The sequence below is a fragment of the Schistocerca gregaria genome, chromosome 1 (genome assembly GCF_023897955.1).
Source record: "Schistocerca gregaria isolate iqSchGreg1 chromosome 1, iqSchGreg1.2, whole genome shotgun sequence".
NCBI classification, from domain to species: domain Eukaryota; kingdom Metazoa; phylum Arthropoda; class Insecta; order Orthoptera; family Acrididae; genus Schistocerca; species Schistocerca gregaria.
In genome coordinates this window covers 480842928-480864494 of record NC_064920.1, presented here as the reverse complement: position 1 = coordinate 480864494, position 21567 = coordinate 480842928, and positions in this window count along the sequence as shown.

Sequence of the window (21567 nt, the reverse complement as noted above, 5' to 3'; positions counted from 1 at the left end):
TCGCTACACAATCACTGGCGGTACAGTGAGTGATTTTAACAAGAGAAGTCACACAGTAACTCCAGTACCGTCAACTTTAGCCAAAACTGCTCAAGACGGACAACATAGGCCGTTTGGACGCAGAACGCTCTGTTGACAACTGTACTCGTGAAGTTACCTTATAGTCTGAACTTCAGCAACTTTGTAAAACAGTTTCAATTAAATGAAAGTATATTAGACAGCCAACGGAAATCAGGCTGTGCAGAGCAGCGAGAGCTTAGTCTTGTAACCTATTCCGATCGAAAGGCGAGAGCCGACTCTCTCAAGAGCACGGGAACACAGAACATTCCCGCCCCCACGACAGTGGTCGTGGTTAAACGTTCCAATCAGCAAGTCGAAAACCGGTGGAAAATTCCCATCTATTGCCGACGCAGTACTATTCCACCAATGGAGATACTTGGCGCCAACTGCTGCGCCGATTTTGCTACGTCACGGAGCTATTCCCTGGGCAAGCCAATCACAGTTATGATTTTGCAGAAAACACGCTAATTTTCCAGCCAAGACTGCCTGGGAACAGAAGTCATTCCCACGCCTCGTTGGTAGCCCGCCAGAAAGTGTTTTCACCAAGTTTCTGCGAAGTAATGGAATCTCTAGCCCAGCTGCTCCGTCAGGCCTCTGTGGGCGTGTCGTCCCCACTCTTATGGCAATGTCGGCGTCTGGAAAGCATCCACTCGACTCCCTCACACCCGTCGGCTTAACCCTCTCAAGATCGGCAGAGAACGCCTGTCACCGGACCACCTGGGTGCCGAGAGACGCTGCGTGGGAAGTCCGCGTGTGAAGGAATGCGACTTTCCACCGAGGTAAATCGAATTACTCAAAGCAATATAGAAATATGAGAGGGGGCTCATGCCACCTCTCATCCGTACCCTCTTGAAAACACTTTGGTGTTTCAAATTTTTCTATCTTTCAATTTTTCTCATTTTGTTGAATTTTTCGCTGTTTTATTTGAAATTAAATTCGTACGCCTTTCGTCACCCGTATAGTTTTGCCACCACAGGCGGCCGTCTAGCGTTGCCTAATGGCAGAAACGGCCCTGCTGGAGCATTAACTGGGCCAATAACGAACGTAATTACCCGCCTCCACCTGTAAGTGTGCAGAGGGCCAGTTGCGCAGGGGCTTGACGCAACCGCGCAGAGCAGAGCGACAGGTGGTGGACGATCACAGCTGTAGCTACTGAGCTGCTCAGCTGCTCCGGGGTGGGAGCCGAGCTGAGGCCGTGCCGCTCCCGCGGGGCCGCTGCGCGGCGCGCCGTCAGCCGTCATCCGGCATTAGTCAGCCCTCCCAGCTTTGTCACGCAGCTGCCTCGCCGCGGTGCCGGCGCTGCCGGCGTCCCTTGGGGACGCGGCGCGCCTGGTAGGCGTCACTGCAGCCCGCAGCCTACCTCCTTTGTCCTCTGCGATCGATTCAGCCGCAGCAGGAAAGGTATACACCAGCGGACAAAAGTTAGGGGTACCGTGGGACGAGCAATTGTATCCGGTTGTTTCACGATTTTATCAACTATTCCTTGGCTCAGTAATACTTTTGATCTTTTGCTTGCTATCACAGTGATTCGCCGTCGTATTACGAGGTACGGCAAGGAAAAACCATTTAAAGTGAGATAGTTTTAATACATTCATCCTTCTTTACGTTCTCTGCATTACTGCAGATGACGTGCCACTGAACACATTTGTACTGTGCATGCAGTACACGCGAGATGCCTAGTTGTTTCCGGTGCCCTGTGTGGAATACATAAGTTCTTGTACATTTCACTAACCTGCTGTCTTCATGACGATGTTGTCCCCAACGCAGAAAACAGCACGCAGTTCGTGGATTCTTTTTCTTGAGGCTGAATTTAACTTCGCAAGGAACTGCTGCTACGAATAAAATATAACTCATTTGGGATGCTACTCGCGTTTTTATTGATATAGACACGAGAACCTATTCTTGGTCACAACGTATCGAACATATCTTTCCACAGTCGTTATATCAGGCAAAAATAACATGAAATATATCCTGCCACAAACAACATGTCTGTCTACTGGAACCGTCAGAACTGCAGAATATAATTAAATGAATCAAATACTACTATTACAGACAACATGTATGTACCTAGCAACGGTCTGAATTGTAGCAAATAAAATTGCATGAAACAAATACTGCTATAGCAGACAACATGTCTGTCTACTGAAACGGTCAGAACTGGAGAGTCGGACTGACCGAGACACTTCGCGCGCCAAGACAGCTAGGCGTGACCCGAACGCCACCGAAGTTCATCGGCATTAATATCGTCAGTCTTTTGTTTTAGTAATATCTTGATTTTAATAATTTTGAAATGACTGATTGATAGTTGGCTGTTGAGAGATGTTTATTTAAAAAAACTGAAGTAATTTGGATGACAGGTTTAATTAATAATAGCAACTAAAGTTTAACGTTTTGTGCGCCCTACCACCGAACACAGCATCCAATCACAGAGCAGCAGCATTATGCAGGAGGTCTTTCTCACGGAAATGGTACCGAATCGAACATCTGTCACCGGTATCTCATCCCACATTGCGTCATCTCTATGCTTCTTGCATCTGCACTGCCCTGGGAATACCTTCCTGGAGCCTAATATGATGGCTAAATAAGCCAGAAATATTACAGAGGGTTTTCAGTACGTAATGCAACACATTTCTTTCTCGGCCAATTTCCGTTGAAAAAAATGTGGAATTTGTTGTGTGACATCGTGGAATACTCTCGCTTCAGCGCCTGTAGCTTCATGAAGTTCCAATAGAGGATGGCACTATACTTAATCCTTAAAGCAGCGTCTGTAACGGAGGCGGATTCCATGCAGAGAGCTGTCACTGAGTTTCTTTTGGCGGAAAACTAGAGCATTGCAGATATTCATGGACGCTTGCACAATGTGTACCAAAACATGGCAGTGCACAAAAGCACGGTGAGTCATTCGGGGAGGCAATGACATCATCGCAACAAGGTCGCGCAGACCTGTCCAATCTCCTGTGTGCCGTTCGGTAGCACACAGCTGCTATTCCATCAATGTTGGAACGTGCGGAAATTCTCATTCGAGGTTGTCGACGGATCGCAGTCGAACATTTCGCTCCTCAACTTAACTTCTCTGATTGTAGTGCTGACACAGTCGATCACCAGCTTGGGTATTCTAACGTGTGTGTCCGCTGGGTTTCCTGTCACCTTGAAACGTCCCCTTAGAAAAAATTATACAAGACTGCGCTTAAACTGAAACACAATATTTTTGGCACAACGCAATCTGACTTCCAAAAATCCCTACGAAAGAATGGCCCTGACTAACATTAACCTAAACGTTTCACAAATCACTTACCTCACAAAAATCTTCGTTACTCAAGCTACTGCAATACAGCGAGCGCCACTACTGCCAGCTAAATAAAAGATTCAAACTACTGAAGGCACTAACTACTGCTAGGCATAGTTATCAAATGAAAGATTTTAATAAAGAACAAACAATGTATTTACCTCACTAGTCATAATATATATAGCAGTTCATGACACCAATTCTTACAAATTTCAAAACTCCGCCATCTCTCTCCCCACGTCCTCCACTGCTGGCGACTCACCTCCAACTGCCCAACGCTACGCGCTGTTAGCATCCAGCTGCCGCTGCTCAACACTACAATGGCAGACAACAGTGCAAACTAAACACAGACTGCGCACAGCACAGCCAGTGATTTTTCATACCGAGCGCTAAGCGGCGTTACCAATAAGAAAACCTAAACAGCCTACTTACATAGCCCCCATGCTCCCCACAAAAATTTTTTACAAATTGTTTTGGGCAGTGGCCAATAATGATTTGATAAAATTTTTCATAATTACTATAACAAAGATATCAAATGCACACACTTATCGATACAATGTTGGTCAGAAGCTAAAATTCTCTCACAGTCCATAAAGACAGTCCTGATCGTTCATCACAGTAAAATTGCAGTGTTTTTTTTCAAACTCTGAGCAATAAAAGAAATTGCACTTGGAAGTAGTGGATTTCTAAGCAGTCTTGAAGAAGTAGTGTTGTCCTTCCAACGAAAGACAGTGCTGACTCTTGACATGCAGACAGGTAATGGGCCACAGCAGAGTCAGTCGACGTTGAAGACTATCGGTAGGTAGGTCATCACAGAGCAGACCCACTGTAGTCCTGGTAGAGATTACTATTGGTGGGCCACCAGAGGTGCAGACCCACTTCAGTCCTTGTAGAAATAATGGTATTGGTGGGTCATCAAAGGTGTAGACCCACTCTAGTCCTTGTAGAGATGGCCAACAGCCATCTGTTTGACTGTGCAGGCGCACAATCACCATTGAAGAGTCTTGCGGATAATATAGCAAGTCCATAACCACCACTTGTGCACTCACAAAAATTGTTTTTGCAATGTCCTTACAACCAGCAATGCTGTTATCCAGTCCCTTACTGAATTATTAACACACGTGCAAACACTATCAGTCCCTACTTCTCACATATTGTCCATATACTATGACCAACAGAAACGTGTGCGGTGAAATGTAACTTACCAGTTACTTAATTTGATGAACTGGTGTCAATTACAATTTTATAACATAAGAATACAATAACAAAGGTACAAAATATATCATTAAAGAACATAACAGTACAGATAACTTTTGAAGTAATACAGGCTTTACAAAAGAATCGAAATAACAAATACATCAGTGTTACAAAAATTATGACATAAGTACATACATAAAAGATCAGAATAACTTTTGAAACATCAACTTCACACATGAGCATTACAACAAAACAGAATAAATAATGTGTAAACATCTTTACTAAGTAAATAACATGTTATTAACGCAAATTATATTTGAGGATAACAGTATTCCTCATCATAGTGAATGTAGCTTAGTATTAGAAGAGAAAAAATTCTATGAAACAGCACACAGAGACAGGAAGAAAACAAATACACAAGGGTACACAAACACATAGTGGTATAACACAAGGAAAGAACAGGGTTTGTTTTACTGCAGTATTTTGCATACAGATCTCCCTTAGTTCGTCATTATTCCCAGAAAGTCCTATCTAAACCTGCTTTCTGTATTCTGTTCACATCCTCTTTCAAAAATAGTTTTCCTCCACTGTAAACTACTTTTTTTGGCCAAACCTTTTTCTTATAGCTTCTCAATGCTTTTCTTCCAATTCATCATAGTTAGTTTCTTATATAGTCTATCCCCTCTTAAGCTAACTTAAAGCTACTGAGCTCAGATGCTGAACTAAGGGACGACGCAATGCAGCAGCACAAAACAATTAACACAAACAACAATGACAAAAATGGAAATTGTGAAAGCAAGCAGCAGCAAATGCAATAACTTATATCTAAACATGACAAAGCTGAAGCAGAAAAAAATATTACAGTAAAAATGTTTAATACCTATGTCACATCTTAACACTAGAGTGGTGCATCACGAGAACATACGCTAGCAGATAAGTTACCAAATCGTAAAAAAATTATTTTTGCAATTCCTGTCAAGGGAAATGTCTTTTTGAGCTCCTTCGTTTTTTTTAAGTGCATCATAAGGTTATTATTTACTGGATCTGTAGGCATAAAATATTTATATTAGTACATCCATTAAATTTTATAGTAAACAATGCCGCAGTGCACCTATAAACTAGATTTTAAACAAAATAGGCTAAGCAAGGCGTGAAACGTCATTGGCTAGCCGTATGGCGTTTCATAGTGCAGTAAACAATCTTTCAACTAGCAAGACAATAGACATGAAACGTTTCTCATCATTTCATTTCAGTAAATATCATAAATTAAGAACTCTACAGTGTAATCATGTTTTCAAGTTTGAGGGTGTCGTATTTGCGATGCTTTCTACAAAGGAATGCCAATAGCGAGGATAATGGCTTCCCTTTTTTTTTCTCCTCCTGTGCCACTGACAGGCACACACTGGCTTTCTTTTGTCAGGTAGTTGTAGCGCAGCTGGGTGCCCACGACGCATTACGTGCAGGTGGTCACTTAAATGTCTTATCAAAATATTTACGACACCAGTTCCCGCTACAGTGACAGTCTCATATAAAAATATTTTCACGGGTTGAAAATTTGCGTTATAAATCTGTAGAAAACTTTTCACCAGCATAGTGATACATTCACGCATATACACACATTTCATAACGCTTAAAGTACGATTCTCGGTTTCCAATAACCTTCTTCACAAACCAGAGTCCCTAACCACTACTCGTTATTCCTTACCATTATTACATATACACATATTCGTAGACACTTCTTCAATTTTTCATCATAACAGATACGTAGCACAATCAAATAGCATCAGTTTATTTATCATAAACATACCGCAACAGCATAATACACATCGTCGTCGTAATAATATCATAACATCTCAGTCAATTCTCAAAAACTTTGTAGCTTCCTCCAATAATTTCAAAACCTAAAAAAAAATTCTACGCTCATTTCAATAGTGTCATCTACCTCAAACGTACTTTAAAAATCATGATCTCATACCAAATACATCATTCAAAGCTCTCATAGTATCACAATGGTTCTGAAAAATATGAAGGGTTCACACAGTACAGACAAAATACAATTTCATAAGTGTGAAGTTATCCGTCTGTTTAATTGCGTAAACATCTGTCACTGACGTAGTAAAAAAAAGAATGTTTGTCTCTCTCAGTTAAGTGATCAGATAGCTGTGTAATTTATGTGTTAGAGAAATATGGTACTGATGTGTAAAGTTGTATAAGTAAATACCATATTAGCTAGGGCTCCTTGTGTTTGCCAGACACATGGTACACAAAGTGAGCGTGTACCCCCCTGCGGATTAATGTAATTATACCCTCAGGTGTTACAGATTACAGCAATGGAATGAAATGTATCACGGAAAACCTTTGTATCATTGTACTACAAATATCTTTAAAAATAAATGTTTTAAGTACAAAATTAATCACTCAAATACGTGTACTGTAGCGCTAAACTGTGCGTCTTGTTGTAAGATAATCTCTGTGCTGTGGAAGTGTCGTAGTTATCGTCCTCCGAAAGCTAAGTTCTGCAGAAGTCAATGTACTGACCTCATGATAAACAAAAGTGAAATGCCTTGCGTATAGATATCGTAGTTACTACGCTTATTGCTGTGATGAAGTAAGTACTGTATTGTTGTGCTACAGAAAAGGCTGTCTCATTGTAGCTATACCACAAAGTTACCACTAAAACATGTTTTACTTTCCAGAATAATACAGAAAAACTGTGCAGATATAAAACAGACACACCGCAAAAGCAACAATGTAAATCGTGTCACATATTAGTAGCGTCGTGATATAATCGTGTAGCTATTAGAGAAACCAAATGCTAAGTCATCTTTAATCTCACCGAATGAACTTCAAATAAAGAATGTGTTTTCAAGTAAACCAAAATGTTGCATTAAAATCTCATTAGCAGTACTGGTAAATGTTCTAAGTATGTAAGCCTTATAGTCGTTACGTAATCGTGCAACTAACAAGCAAGAATGTACACACACAATAACACTGTGACGTCTGTTCACTATAACAATGCACTCGTAAATACTGTCTAAATAAGTTCTCTAAGTTCTAGACTGGATAGTTAACTTCAAAACATTGTTGCATGTTAACAGATTCTTAGTGTGACAAAGTATACTAGTGACGTGATTTGAACAGCTTTATGGCAAAGACAAAGTTAAAAAGCAGATTATCCTTCAATAAACGGTTTTACATGTGAAATGTGGTGTAAACCTTTACTCTTCCTAGTACGCAGATTGTCAACTGAAAAGCAATTATCATGTGATTACGTCGGTAAGGAACACTGGAATTCTGCTCAAGGTTAACTTATGTTATTTTTCTCTGAGCCAGCCGGCGCACGCGGCTGCCTGCGGTGCGAGTCATTGTCTGTTTCTTTGTTGGCGCGCGTCGTTATTGGGATTAGGAGACCTAACTTCTACAAATTCACCTTGCCGAGAGGGCCCTGCTCTGTTTGATTCCCGCCAGTTCTGATGCAATTCAGGTCTGTCGTTACGGTCATATCGTCTGTCATCATGTCGGTAGATTCCATAGTTTCTTTCTTGTCGGTCACGTGGTGGAGAATTTCTCCCTGAATCGTCACTGCGCGCTGGACCGTTGCGTCTAAAGTTATTCTGTCTCCCTTGATAATAATTATTTTAGTTCCCTTATTGTCTGTGTCTCTGATTGTCTCTGTGATAGTCATTACCGCGGAGAGGTGATCTTTCCCTGTAATAATAACTACTCTGCCAACGGTTGTCATACGGGTGGTGTCTGTTTTGGTCACGATTTACGTTGAACGAATAGCCTTGTCGTGTATTATTTCTGTCATCGCGGAATTGTGACAGGTGTGACCTGTAATTGTTGTACTCCTGATCTCGCGCTCCGCGATTGTCAGTGTCAATTTCCAGTTCTTGTAACAGTCCCTGAAAAGCTTCAATGTCGTCTTTGCATCGTCCTACTAAAATAATCTGCGGATATTACCTTTACATCTGTCGATTTAATTCCGTTAAGCCCGATGTGTTAAGTTCTGTCTGTAAGAAAGTCTTGAATCCAATCGCAGGTCTGGTCATATATTCCGTAATCTCGTATTTTTTCCATTAAACGGCGATACGGAACGGTGTCAAAAGCCTTACTGAGAACAGGGAACACGGCATCAGCCTGAGCGCCGTTCGTATGAAGGAAGAGAGAGTGCTGAGTTTCGCAGGATCTCTGTTTGTGAAATCCATGTTGATTTTTACAGAGGAGCTGTTCATTTTCCAACTTCATAATTCTTGAGCATAAAACATTTTCCATAATTCTACAATAGATTGACGTCAACCATATAGACCTATAATTTTGTGGATCTGTCTTACAGCTTTTCTTAAAAACGGGAATGTCCTGCGCTTTTTCCCAGTAGTTAGATAACTTTCGTTGCTCAAGCTATACGATAAATTACTGTTAAAAGGAGAGCAAGCGATTTCGCAGTATCTCATCTGGTCTTGAAGCCTTTCCACTACTAAGCGATTGTAGTTGCTTTTCAATTCCGCGATCGGTTATCTCAATATCTGCCATTTTGACATTCGCACGACGATTGAAAGGAGGGACAGAGCTACGATCTTCCGCGATGAAACAACTTCGGAAGACCGAATTCAGTATTTTGCCCTTCTCTCTATTATCTTCCGTTTCGGTGCCGGTGTGGTAGCTGAGTGAATGAATAGATGATTTTGACCCACTTACTGATTTTACATACGACCAAAATCTCTTGATTTTTACTCAGGTTGGTTGATGACGTCTTACTTTCAAAATCGTTGAATGCTTCTCTCACTGCTCCTCCTTACGCTCATTTTCGCTTCGTTCTGCTTCTGTTTGTCAGCTAGGTTTTTACTTCTCTTCAATCTGAGATGAACTGCTCTTTGTTTAGGTAGCGCTTTTCCAACAAGGCTATTAAACCATGTTGGATATTTCCCATCCTTTAAAACCTTACTCGGAACATACTTGTCTAGGTCATATTGAACAATGCATTTGAATTTTTTCCAGTTGTTCACCACGTCTTCGTCCTCCCCACCGAATATTCGATGCTGACTTCTGAGATATTCTGAAATTTTTATCCTGTCACCCTTGCTGAGCAAGTATATCTTCCTACCTTTCTTAACATTCCTTGTAGGATCCGTCGTCATTGATGCTGTGACAGGCTTATGATTACTCATACCTTCCTCTATGTTAACTGACTACTAACTGGTTTTGGAATTCCAGCTCGCCCTGCAATTCCCTTATTATGGAGCTCCCTTCATGATGGTTTGCTGCTGACAGGGTCATGAGTGCGACATTCAGTTCTACAGCAACCTTTACAGCTGTCATACTCTTACTTTTGTCACAATCATCTTATACAGGGTGTCCCAGCTATCTTGTTCACCCAAAATATCTTTGGAACAATAACAGCTATTGGAAAACGACTTTCATCGGTATCAATGTAGGGCTGGGGCCCATGAATGTACATATTTGGAAACGTTTTAAACCGAAAGCATATGTGTTTTTTAACACAAACTTATGTTTTTTAAATGAACCTCCTGAATTTTTTGTTCAGAAATCCATAGCATGACAAAGAACATACACAATGGCGTTGATTGCATTGCAATATTCCCATTACATCTCGAGATATTGAGACGCGAAGTTGACTCTTGAAACACCCGACATGCGCTGCTAGCGCACGTCCTGAGACTCAGGCGTGAACCCCATGCTGCCCGTAATCGCAGCAGGATGGCAGCAGACCGTATTATTCGTTTCGGACCTCTTGATAAGTATGGAAGTGTGACTACGCATGTCAATCACATCGCGATTACGGGCAGCATGGGGTTCACGCCTAAGCCTCAGGACGTGCGCTAACAGCACATGTCGGGTGTTTCAAGCGTCAACTTCGCGTCTTAATATCTCGGGATGTAATGGGAATATTCCGATGCAATCAACGCCATTGTGTATGTGCTTTGTCATGCTACGGATTGCTGAAGAAAAAGTATAGGAGGTCCATTAAAAAAAACATACGTTTGTGTTGAAAAGACACATATGCTTTAGTTTTAGAATGTTTCCAAATATGTAGATTCATGGGCCCCAGCCCTACATTGATACCGGTGAAAGTCGTTTTCCAATAGCTGTTATTGTTCCAGAGATATTTCGGGTGGACAAGATAGCTGGGACGCCCTGTATAAGACGAAAGCGGATGATGGTTTTCTACTATCCCTGCATGCGGTACAAATCTTCGATATAGGATCTTTCGAAGTACCTGACACTTCGTCTACATTGGTTACTGAAGCAGCCGCCATAGGAGTACCGAACCATTTTGCCCACTTTCGAAAACAATTCGCTACGACTTAATGCACTCAAATCTCCGCTAAACACTAATCTCACCACGCCTGTTACTTGCAACTTTTTGAGAACATTGCACAGCTTTGTTCGTGGTCAAATAGTGCAAACTGCAGACTTGGCTGGCGTTTTTGTTCAAGATTACATTTCTAGCGTTGTTTCATATTTTTGTCCAAGTCCTGCACATTCCAGAGTACTAAGAGCAGGTGGAGGATTAATTACACTATGATTATTCCATGTACGACCCTGTATACTACAGCTGTACGTAAATAAGGTGGAGAAAAATTGTGTCACGATATTTTAACTCTAGATAGCTAATGCCAGTAGGAAAATTACTAATGTTGTGTAGGACGACAACGCACCATTTTTGAACTAGGGAAACTTGGCGCCACGCGCTCCGACTGGCCGTGGGATTTTCCTGTCGCCGTTCGTCAGTTGACGGGCAGCGCTATGGATGTCGGTTCACACATACAAACGTCACTCTCCCCAACATTGCCCCAAGGTGATACGCACACGTGCCGTATAGGTCTCTCTGTTTGTCTCCACCTCACGTCAGAGGCATTCGCACGTTAGCTTTGAAGTGCACACACGTCACCAGCGATTTAGTTATATAGTGAGGATGGTGGCACAGTATTCGTTCGAAGAACAACGAGATATGGTTTTTGTTTACGGACCAGACAACGGTAATGCGCATGAAGCTCGATGGCTGTATAAGGAACGATACCAAGCAAGGCGATACCCACACACGCAAAAGTTTACATCAAATCTCCAGCGACTTGGCGAAACAGGCTCGTTAACGGAATGTCATAGAGATGCCGGAAGACCTCGAACACGACGGGATGCTGCATTTGAAGAGACAGTTCTCGAGCGCTTCAAGGAAGCACCTACGACAAGTATTTGAAGAGTTATACACGACATGGGGTTCACTCATCGGTTAGTCTGGTAGATTTTGGGGGATAACGGCCAGCATCCAATTAGTTTGCACTCTGTCCAAGACCTAAATCCTGGGGCGGACTATGAAAACAGTCTAGGGTTTTACCGGTGGATTCTATGACGTGTTGCACGAGATTCCGACCTTCCCGCCATTGTGTTGTTTACCGACGAGTGCACCTCCCATCGCGATGGCATTCACAGCGCTCGAAACGTTCATTACCGGACAAGGGGAAATCCTCACGTTACGTACGTCCACGGACACCAGAAACGATTTTCGCTCAACATTTGAGCAAGCATTGTGGGTGACCATCTGATTGTGCCGGTCCGTCTACCTCCTCGACTTACCAGGGCAAATTGCCATTACTTCTTGCAAGAAACTCTACCCAGTCTGCTGGAAGATATTATCCTGGACGTACGGCTAGGAATGTGGTTGCAGCATGATGGGATTCCCGCACATAACAGTCGTGCTGTGCGCGGATATTTAAATCAACTCTTCCTACACCGGGCAACTGGCCAACTGGCAGTGGTGCTCGTGGGACATGGCCTCCGCAATCACGAGATTCACGCCACCGGAATTTTTCCTGTGCGGATTCTTCAAGGTTCGGTTCACCCAGCCGGAAGCAAACCACCCAGAATCGAAGAGGAATTAATGTATCGCATTCAGAATCCTGCCAATCACATCAGGACAAAGCCGGGAATCTTTGAAAGAGTTTGGCAAAACCCCGTCCGACATTACCGAGCTTGTGTTGCGTCAGAGGGTTTCCAGTTCGAGCACCTGCATTTAGTAAACAATGTCCTAGCTACAAAAAAGGCCCTTTTCAGGGCCGACACAATTTGTAAACGACTTTCTGTACGCGAAATAACAGCTGTTAACGGGCTTGGTCCCGGTATGTCTTACCATGAAACTACAATGGATGCGTCGGGAACGCGGCAGGTTCGCATCCAGGCCCCCAGAGTGGAAGGCTGGCGCGGACCGCCTTAGATACATTGCGATCACCGGCAGGCGAAGCATTCGCGGTCATGCGTTGTCCAGAGTATCCGGCAGTAGGGCACTGCCGCGGCCAGTCGGAGTGTGTGGCGCCAAGTTTCTGTAGTTTAAAAATTGTGCGTTGTCGACCTACAGAACATCATTAATTTTGGTTCCTACTGGCATCACCGATCCAGGGTTAAAATTTCGTGACACATTTTTTCTCCACCCTGTTTATTACAAATACACTCCTGGAAATGGAAAAAAGAACACATTGACACCGGTGTGTCAGACCCACCATACTTGCTCCGGACACTGCGAGAGGGCTGTACAAGCAATGATCACACGCACGGCACAGCGGACACACCAGGAACCGCGGTGTTGGCCGTCGAATGGCGCTAGCTGCGCAGCATTTGTGCACCGCCGCCGTCAGTGTCAGCCAGTTTGATGTGGCATACGGAGCTCCATCACAGTCTTTAATACTGGTAGCATGCCGCGACAGCGTGGACGTGAACCGTATGTGCAGTTGACGGACTTTGAGCGAGGGCGTATAGTGGGCATGCGGGAGGCCGGGTGGACGTACCGCCGAATTGCTCAACACGTGGGGCGTGAGGTCTCCACAGTACATCGATGTTGTCGCCAGTGGTCGGCGGAAGGTGCACGTGCCCGTCGACCTGGGACCGGACCGCAGCGACGCACGGATGCACGCCAAAACCGTAGGAACCCACGCAGTGCCGTAGGGGACCGCACCGCCACTTCCCAGCAAATTAGGGACACTGTTGCTCCTGGGGTATCGGCGAGGACTATTCGCAACCGTCTCCATGAAGCTGGGCTACGGTCCTGAACACCGTTAGGCCGTCTTCTGCTCACGCCCCAACATCGTGCAGCCCGCCTCCAGTGGTGAATGGAGGGACGAATGGAGACGTGTCGTCTTCAGCGATGAGAGTGGCTTCTGCCTTGGTGCCAATGATGGTCGTATGCGTGTTTGGCGCCGTGCAGGTGAGCGCCACAATCAGGACTGCATACGACCGACGCACACAGGGCCAACACCCGGCATCATGGTGTGGGGAGCGAGCTCCTACACTGGCCGTACACCTCTGGTGATCGTCGAGGGGACACTGAATAGTGCACGGTACATCCAAACCGTCATCGTTCTACCACTCCTAGACCGGCAAGGGAACTTGCTGTTCCAACAGGACAATGCACGTCCGCATGTATCCCGTTCCACCCAACGTGCTCTAGAAGGTGTAAGTCAACTACCCTGGCAAGCAAGATCTCCGGATCTGTCCCCCATTGAGCATGTTTGGGACTGGATGAAGCGTCGTCTCACGCGGTCTGCACGTCCAGCACGAACGCTGGTCCAACTGAGGCGCCAGGTGGAAATGGCATGGCAAGCCGTTCCACAGGACTACATCCAGCATGTCTACGATCGTCTCCATGGGAGAATAGCAGCCTGCATTGCTGCGAAAGGTGGATATACACTGTACTAGTGCCGACATTGTGCATGCTCTGTTGCCTGTGTCTATGTGCCGGTGGTTCTGTCAGTGTGATCATGTGATGTATCTGACCCCTGGAATGTGTCAATAAAGTTTCCCCTTCCTGGGACAATGAATTCACGGTGTTCTTATTTCAATTTCCAGGAGTGTATTTATCAGGAAATCAAGTGAAGAACTGTGCCACCTCCGGGGAAAGGGGAAATCTCCTGTGAGTACGTAACTTTAATTCTCTTCCACGCCGATGTCATATTTTATATCAATGTTGAGATGTAGGCTTCCTCACTGTAACAAATATGAATGAAAAAATATGCTCGCTGTTCAATATTGTATTGTTGTGCATATTTGCTCATCGTGGCAGTAAGTCCAAAACAAAATGAGGCGACAACAAACTTGAATCATTGTCACTGACATGACATTATCAGATAATTGCTTGCATGTGCAGCGCTTCTTTGCAACAGGCACATCCACTTTTCTCCTCCGAGCAATTGGATGGAAGTAATACGTGTTTCTAGCGTTCGAACGCGTATTATTGCCTGCCTGTTTATCGTCGTTTGTTCTCTATTTTCGCGGTATGTAAGATTTCCCTGGGTAGCTAAATATTGCCCCAGGTATCATATAACTTCTGCCACAGAAAACATGAAGTGTACATTGTCATATCAGTCTACAGGCCAATAGACATGATATGCAGCAGACTGGACTTTATCTGAAGCTCAAAGCAACTGGTCTCCTTGTACACTATGTGATCAGAAGTATCCGAACACATCCTAAAACATACGTTTTCCATACTAGGTGCATTGTGCTGCCACCTACTGCCAGGTACTCCATATCAGTGACCTCAGTAGTCATTAGACATCGTGAAACAGCAGAATGTGGCGCTCCGTGGAACTCAGGGACTTCGAAAGTGGTCAGGTGATTGGGTGTCACTCGTGTCATACGTCTGTACTCGAGGTTTTCATACTCCTAAACATCCCAAGGTCCACTGTTACCGATGTGATAGTGAAGCGGAATCGTGAAGAGACACTACAGCACAAAAGCGTACAGGCGTACCTCGTCTGTTGACTGGCAGACACCGCGACTGTTGAAGAGTGTCGTAACGTGTAACAGGCAGACATCTATGCAGACCATCACACAGGAATTCCAAACTTCATCAGGATCCACTGCAAGTACTATGACAGTTAGGCGGGAGGTGAGGAAACTTGGATTTCACAGTCAAGCGGCTGCTTATAAACCACACATCACGCCGGTAAATGCCAAACGACGCATCGCTTGGTGTAAGGAGCGTAAACTTGGACGACTGAACAGTGCAAAAACGTTGCTTGGCTTGAAGAAAGATGGTACACAATGTGGCGATCCGATGGCAGGGCGTGGGTATGGCGAATGCCCGGTGAACGTCATCTGCCTGCGTGTGTAGGCTAAAAGTAAAATTCGGAGGCGGTGGTGTTATCGTGTGGTCGTGTTTTTTATGGAAGGGGCTTGCACCCCTTGTTGTTTTGCGTAGCACTATCACATCACAGGCCTACATTAATGTTTTAAGCACCTTCTTGCTTTCCAGTGTTGAAGAGCAATTCGGGGATAGCGACTGCATCTTTCAACACGATCGAGCACCTGTTTATAATGCACGGCCTATGGCGGCGTGGTTACACGACGATGACATCCCTGTAATGGTCTGTCCTGTACAGAGTCTTACCTGAATCCTATAGAACACCTTTGGGAAGTTTTGGAACGCCGACTTCGTGTCAGGCCTCATCGACTGTAATCGATACCCCTCTTCAGTGCAGCACTCCGTGAAGAATGGGCCGCCATTCCCCAAGAAACCTTCCAGCACCTGATTGAACGTATGCCTACGAGAGTCGAAGCTGTCATCAAGTCTAAGAGTGGGCCAACACCATACTGAATCCCAGAATTACCAATGGAGGGCCCCAAGAACTTGTAAGTCGTTTTCAGTCAGATGTCCGGATGCTTTTGGTCACATAGTGTATCTGCTCGTAGAAGTTATACTCTTTTATTTTGCTACGATTCCAGAGAGGTTTTAAGATATAATAGTGGACTCAAGTACGGTTGCTACAACATTAATGCAGAATCAAACAAATTTAATATCAATAAGAAAAATCATTGAAAGTAAATTCTAACACAATAAAAGAAAACGCTAGCCATCATGCAACTTATAACTGTTAACATTTACATATTTCGCGTTGTAACATCACATTCCTAAAAAAGGTAGGAAGAGTGATATCGTTAAATACATTTTGTGTGCAAGTGAACCGTTGTTGTTTTAGGACAGCTTTTAATTTTTGTGGTATCCAGCCAAATGTAGACTGGCGGCTTTGTATAACTATGTTCGATATCAGTCATGTGCGACTTTAACCAGTTGTTTAGTAAGTAAATGCTGAATTATGAAGGCGTGTTTTATTTTTTAGTATTGACTTTTCAGATAGCTATAAAACCTGACAGCCTAAGTGAACTTCTGAACCAGAGATTAAATCGACAAGCTGGATCTGTGGTGTACTGGTGTTAAATTGAAGGGCGTTTCAGTCTTTTCAATCGATCCTAAACATAGCTAACGCCACAGTCTCCAATATCGGAAACATCCCATAACCAAGTGTAACAGCAGCAAGTAGTAGTATGACGCATTGCCTTCCAAGATGGCATTATAAATCTTCACGATCGCCTCCAAGCACCATTCATTGTAGCTTGAGAAGACTGTGCAAGATGGTGAGATTTTTGTCCGTAAGTCTACGGTAGTGATATTTTCACCAGTGTACAGTCTGTATGAAATCCAAGTAAGGTTCTTATTTTTATTACAGTCCTATTTCAAAGCGCTCGTTTTCATTTAGGACTTGCGAAGTGGGAATGAATACCAATAGTCTGCGTTATACAAGTTGTATCGGTTATCATCTTCATAATTATATGCCTTGCAACAATGAAAGTAAATTACACATAAATGTTTGTGAGAGTATAAACAAATATTCACAAATAATCTCTCAAGTGATGTTCGATGGAAGCAGACGATGAACAACAATCACTGGTGACAACCGATAGATTATGCTCTACTTAACTCCCATCCTGGCAGGGTCTTCACTTTTTCAATGCAAGAAAATATGTTGCTAACTGGGGCAACAGATTGAGAGTCTTGCGTACACTTCATATTTCTAGTTCTTGCAACAATGGCAGTGGGAGGTTTCAGCGAGACGTTTACGAGAAGCAGTTGTTCTGGAAAAGAATAAGTCCATAGTCACACTTAAGAATTGACTTTCATTTGTTTTGGGATAAATGTAACGCACGATATTGCATAAAACTTTGCCAGTAGTTAAGGAACCTTAAATGGAAATAAATACAACCTATATAGTATTCGAAATTAACATCTGATGACTTATTATCACTACCAAAATAAATCCTGTCGAAGCTGTGAGCTTTCACCTACTTGCTGGATATGAAGTAAATAAATTTCGTACCTCCATCGTTCACAGCCTGAGAATGCTCTTTGAGGTTAAAGCTTTTAGAACATACGAAGCACGACTTTCTCCTTCAACACTGTTTAGGTATTTCCACAAGGAACACCATGACAGCCCTTAACAAAAGTTTCAGTCAAATTACCATTCCAAGTACTGTAACAAAAATAAGTCATAAGATTTTACTAGTAGACATTTAGAACAAGCTGACCCCTCGCTTTTCTAGTCAGGAACTCACTCCACATTTGTCACCTACACCGTCCTTTCCGCTTACAAAAGGCAGGAGCCAATCACTGTTTGCCAGTGCAATATATGAGGTATGAACATGCAACAAATTTTCAGACGGCTGTGCCAATCGTTCTGCAGGTAGATCCGACGCCGCGAATGCGCGCAGAAATTTCATAACGCTGGAACATCGTTATTCGGGCGTTTGAAATAAACCAAATCGGAATGCGACAGTGGTATGCATCAACAGACGGCAATAATAATTTGACTGGCATCCCAACAGCAATGCGCAGAATGCGTCGCATGCGAGCCGCATAATTATGGTCGCGGCTCGCTGCCACACCTTTTTCTAAAATGTCAGCATTGCTCGCCACCCGACTGCCCCGCCGTTGGAAACGTGCGAGGGATTCCAGAGACACCTCTCGTTCTCCCTGCCTCGTTATTGTGACCAGTCCGAGGGCAGGACACGTTTGTGCGTTTCCAGCGTGCTGGTAATTTCACAAATTTCTCTGTTTCCTTTAACATTCTGACTAGCCAAAGTTATAAGGACCGCATGGTATCTGAGTAGAACCAAGTTGCTAGCTACCTGTTGCATCTACATCCACATTTACATGTGCCCTCAGCAATTCTCACTAAAGTGTTTCGCGAAGGGTGCATAAAATCACTTTCAAACTTAGCCTATACACAAATATTTTCCGCCTTGGTTGCACTCGATTATTTCTGCAGATCCTCAAATCTGTAGTAAGATTGTATTTTCCATTTTTTGTCATTTTAATATTTTATATATTATTTTTCTTTATTTCATTTCTTTTATGTCTTTTTTCTCGCTGCCGGCCGGAGTGGCCGAGCGGTTCTAGGCGCTACAGTCTGGAACCGCGCGACCGCTGCGGTCGCAGTTTCGAATCCTGCCTCGGGCATGGATGTGTGTGATGTCCTTAGGTTAGTTAGGTTTAAATAATTCTAAGTTCTAGGGGACTGATGACCACAGCAGTTAAGTCCCATAGTGCTCAGAGGCATTTTTTTTTCTCGCGTTTATTTTTTAACGAATATGTTTTTGGGGAATAAAGTGTCTTGTTATTATTATTTCCCCCTTTAAAAGTGTTCTCACCGCCCTTCTCATTTCGTGTCCAGCAACACAGGGTTCATAGTGCACATTTAATTTCTTGGATTATGTTGAAGTAACGTATATCCCACGTTTACTCTTTTTTCTCGTACGACAAATATTTCTTGTAATATGTGGAACAATGTGTATTCCATATTTGTACTGTTTGTATTACGACAGACCTCGAATAGCCCGTGGGAAAAATTTGTATCTACATTTTTGTGTGTGAGCTCTGATTTATTTCCTTTACTATGATGGTCATTTCTACCTATGTAGGAGGGATGCATAATAACATTTTGGTATTTGGAAGAGTAAGTTGGTGACCGAAAGTTCGTAGTAAGATCTGGCCACAACGAAAAACAACTTTCTTCCGAGTTCCCCCCGTATTCGCTTATCATAACCGTGACATACTCTTCCCTTTTTCGCTATTATATAAAGTAAGCTGCCACTTTTGAATTTCTTCTTCTGCCTCGATGAAACATGAACAACAGCCAGTAGTCCAGCAGCGATTGAGCAGCGCTGCTGTATGGCGGTAGCAGATACGGCGGACCAGGAAACAACTCAGTGCTTTCTACTCTTTGTGTTTTACCGTCCGTGTTATTGCATATCTATAAACCAAATATCGCACTACGCTAATTTGGGACTATTCTTTAAAGTGGACACGTAAAATTCAGCTTTAAAAATCAATTTTTTTGTAATGGGAATGAACCCTACGCTTTCATTTGAACATCGGGCATAGCATAAAGAAGGTTGATGATCAGTAATTGTTTGGGCTGACTCCAGCTACATATCGCTAAAACGCAGTTGCAAATAGGTGCCGAAGCGCCACAAAAAAAGCTCCTGATACTTTTCGGAGGGACACCCTGGATATAGAATTATTCAACACCACAGAGTGCGAGGCAGTCTTGACAGAATGGGACGACACTAAAGCACAACTGTGAATTTTTCACTGTCTCGCTAGACCCTACTGGGATAAAAAATTAGAATGGAACTTATCAGAGACGAATAAAATACTCGTTCAGACCCTAGGGAGTCCTTAACAATAACAATGTGGGAAACCACCTTGAAAGGAAGATGGGAGATACTGTTGACCATGAGAGAAACGATAATTGAATACAAAGGACATCATGCGTGGCAGCTCCTGCCAAAATAGCATCGATGTGTGGTATACAGTCAGCTCACAGTTCGCTATTTCGGCGCCTGCTGTGGCCGCTTGCATCCTCTCGCGGCGCGGCCAGTTTCTTGCCGATATGACTCTAAGTACAACTGATTCCAAAGTAGCGGAAACCAGTACGCATTAAGCGAAAACAGCTCCAGCTGCCGCACTAATTTTTCAAGCTCTCTCAGACCCAAACTGCACCGACAACAATCTGCATCAGAGTGGTGCTGGCTGTAAGTTCGTCATTCTGGAGATGTGCCACACAGTGAAAAAACGGTCTTCCTCCTGGACGGTATGGCTGCAAAGCCAGTTGGAACTAAGAGGCTTCTTTCTTCAATGACTGGGGCGATGCTGAGACGTTCTTAAACAATATTCTTTTCGAGTATTAAAATTATTCTGACCCACCCATCTGATAGACCTGTATCTCAGAGAAACAACATCGGATCCACGTTACCGAGAAAAATTGATGTTATAGTGGAAATTTGTATATCACGTTTCCCGGTTTATTGCACATATCACGTTTGTAATTTCCTCTTCTGCACGAATCTGGGAATGGATCTTTTATTTCGTTACTCTTTCTTTGTAAGGGCCGGGTCAAATAGTCGCTAAGACCTCTCCACTTGCGTATGCGAAACAACGAGGGAAATGTCTGACGATCACACGTTGTATGCAAATGACACTGTTGACAGATAATTTGTAATGACAACAACAGCATTAAGATTAAATTGTACATATCTTAGATAAAATTTCTGCCTCATTCATACCGTCGAGATATCGGTTTGTAAACGCCGAAGGAGGACGAGGGTCACCTGCCCTTTGGAAGCAATTATCAAAGGAGATGACAAACAACTTTTATCCAGTACCTGGTGCACATCCAACACGTAAACTAACATTTATGGCAACAAATCATGAAGGTAACGAAAAAATGTGCTAATGAGGACATTTTAAAGTGAAATAGTTCACTAAGATAGTATAAATGTTCAGTCATGTTTCAATATTCCTAGTAATAATATACAGTGCTACATTGTACCATTAAAGTTGTAAGAGATAAAAGTAATTTTCGCTTTGTACCATTAAAGCTGTAAGAGATAAAGGTCATTAACGCTTGGACAGGTCAGTCAGTAAAGACATCTGGGTTCGTGTCCCACTTCACACAGTGAAAACCTGTTAGGAAATTTCAAAACAGCGCACATACCACTATAATGTGAATAATTCGTTACAGTCCTGTAGCTACAGCTGATTAATTTCGGTTCCAAATAGCGTTTATATTAAAGTTATTTTTAACATATTAATTAGATTTGTGATTTCTTAATCACTTAGCTGACTAATTTTGATTTATCCCAATCCCAATATCTCTACTTTCACTAAACTACTT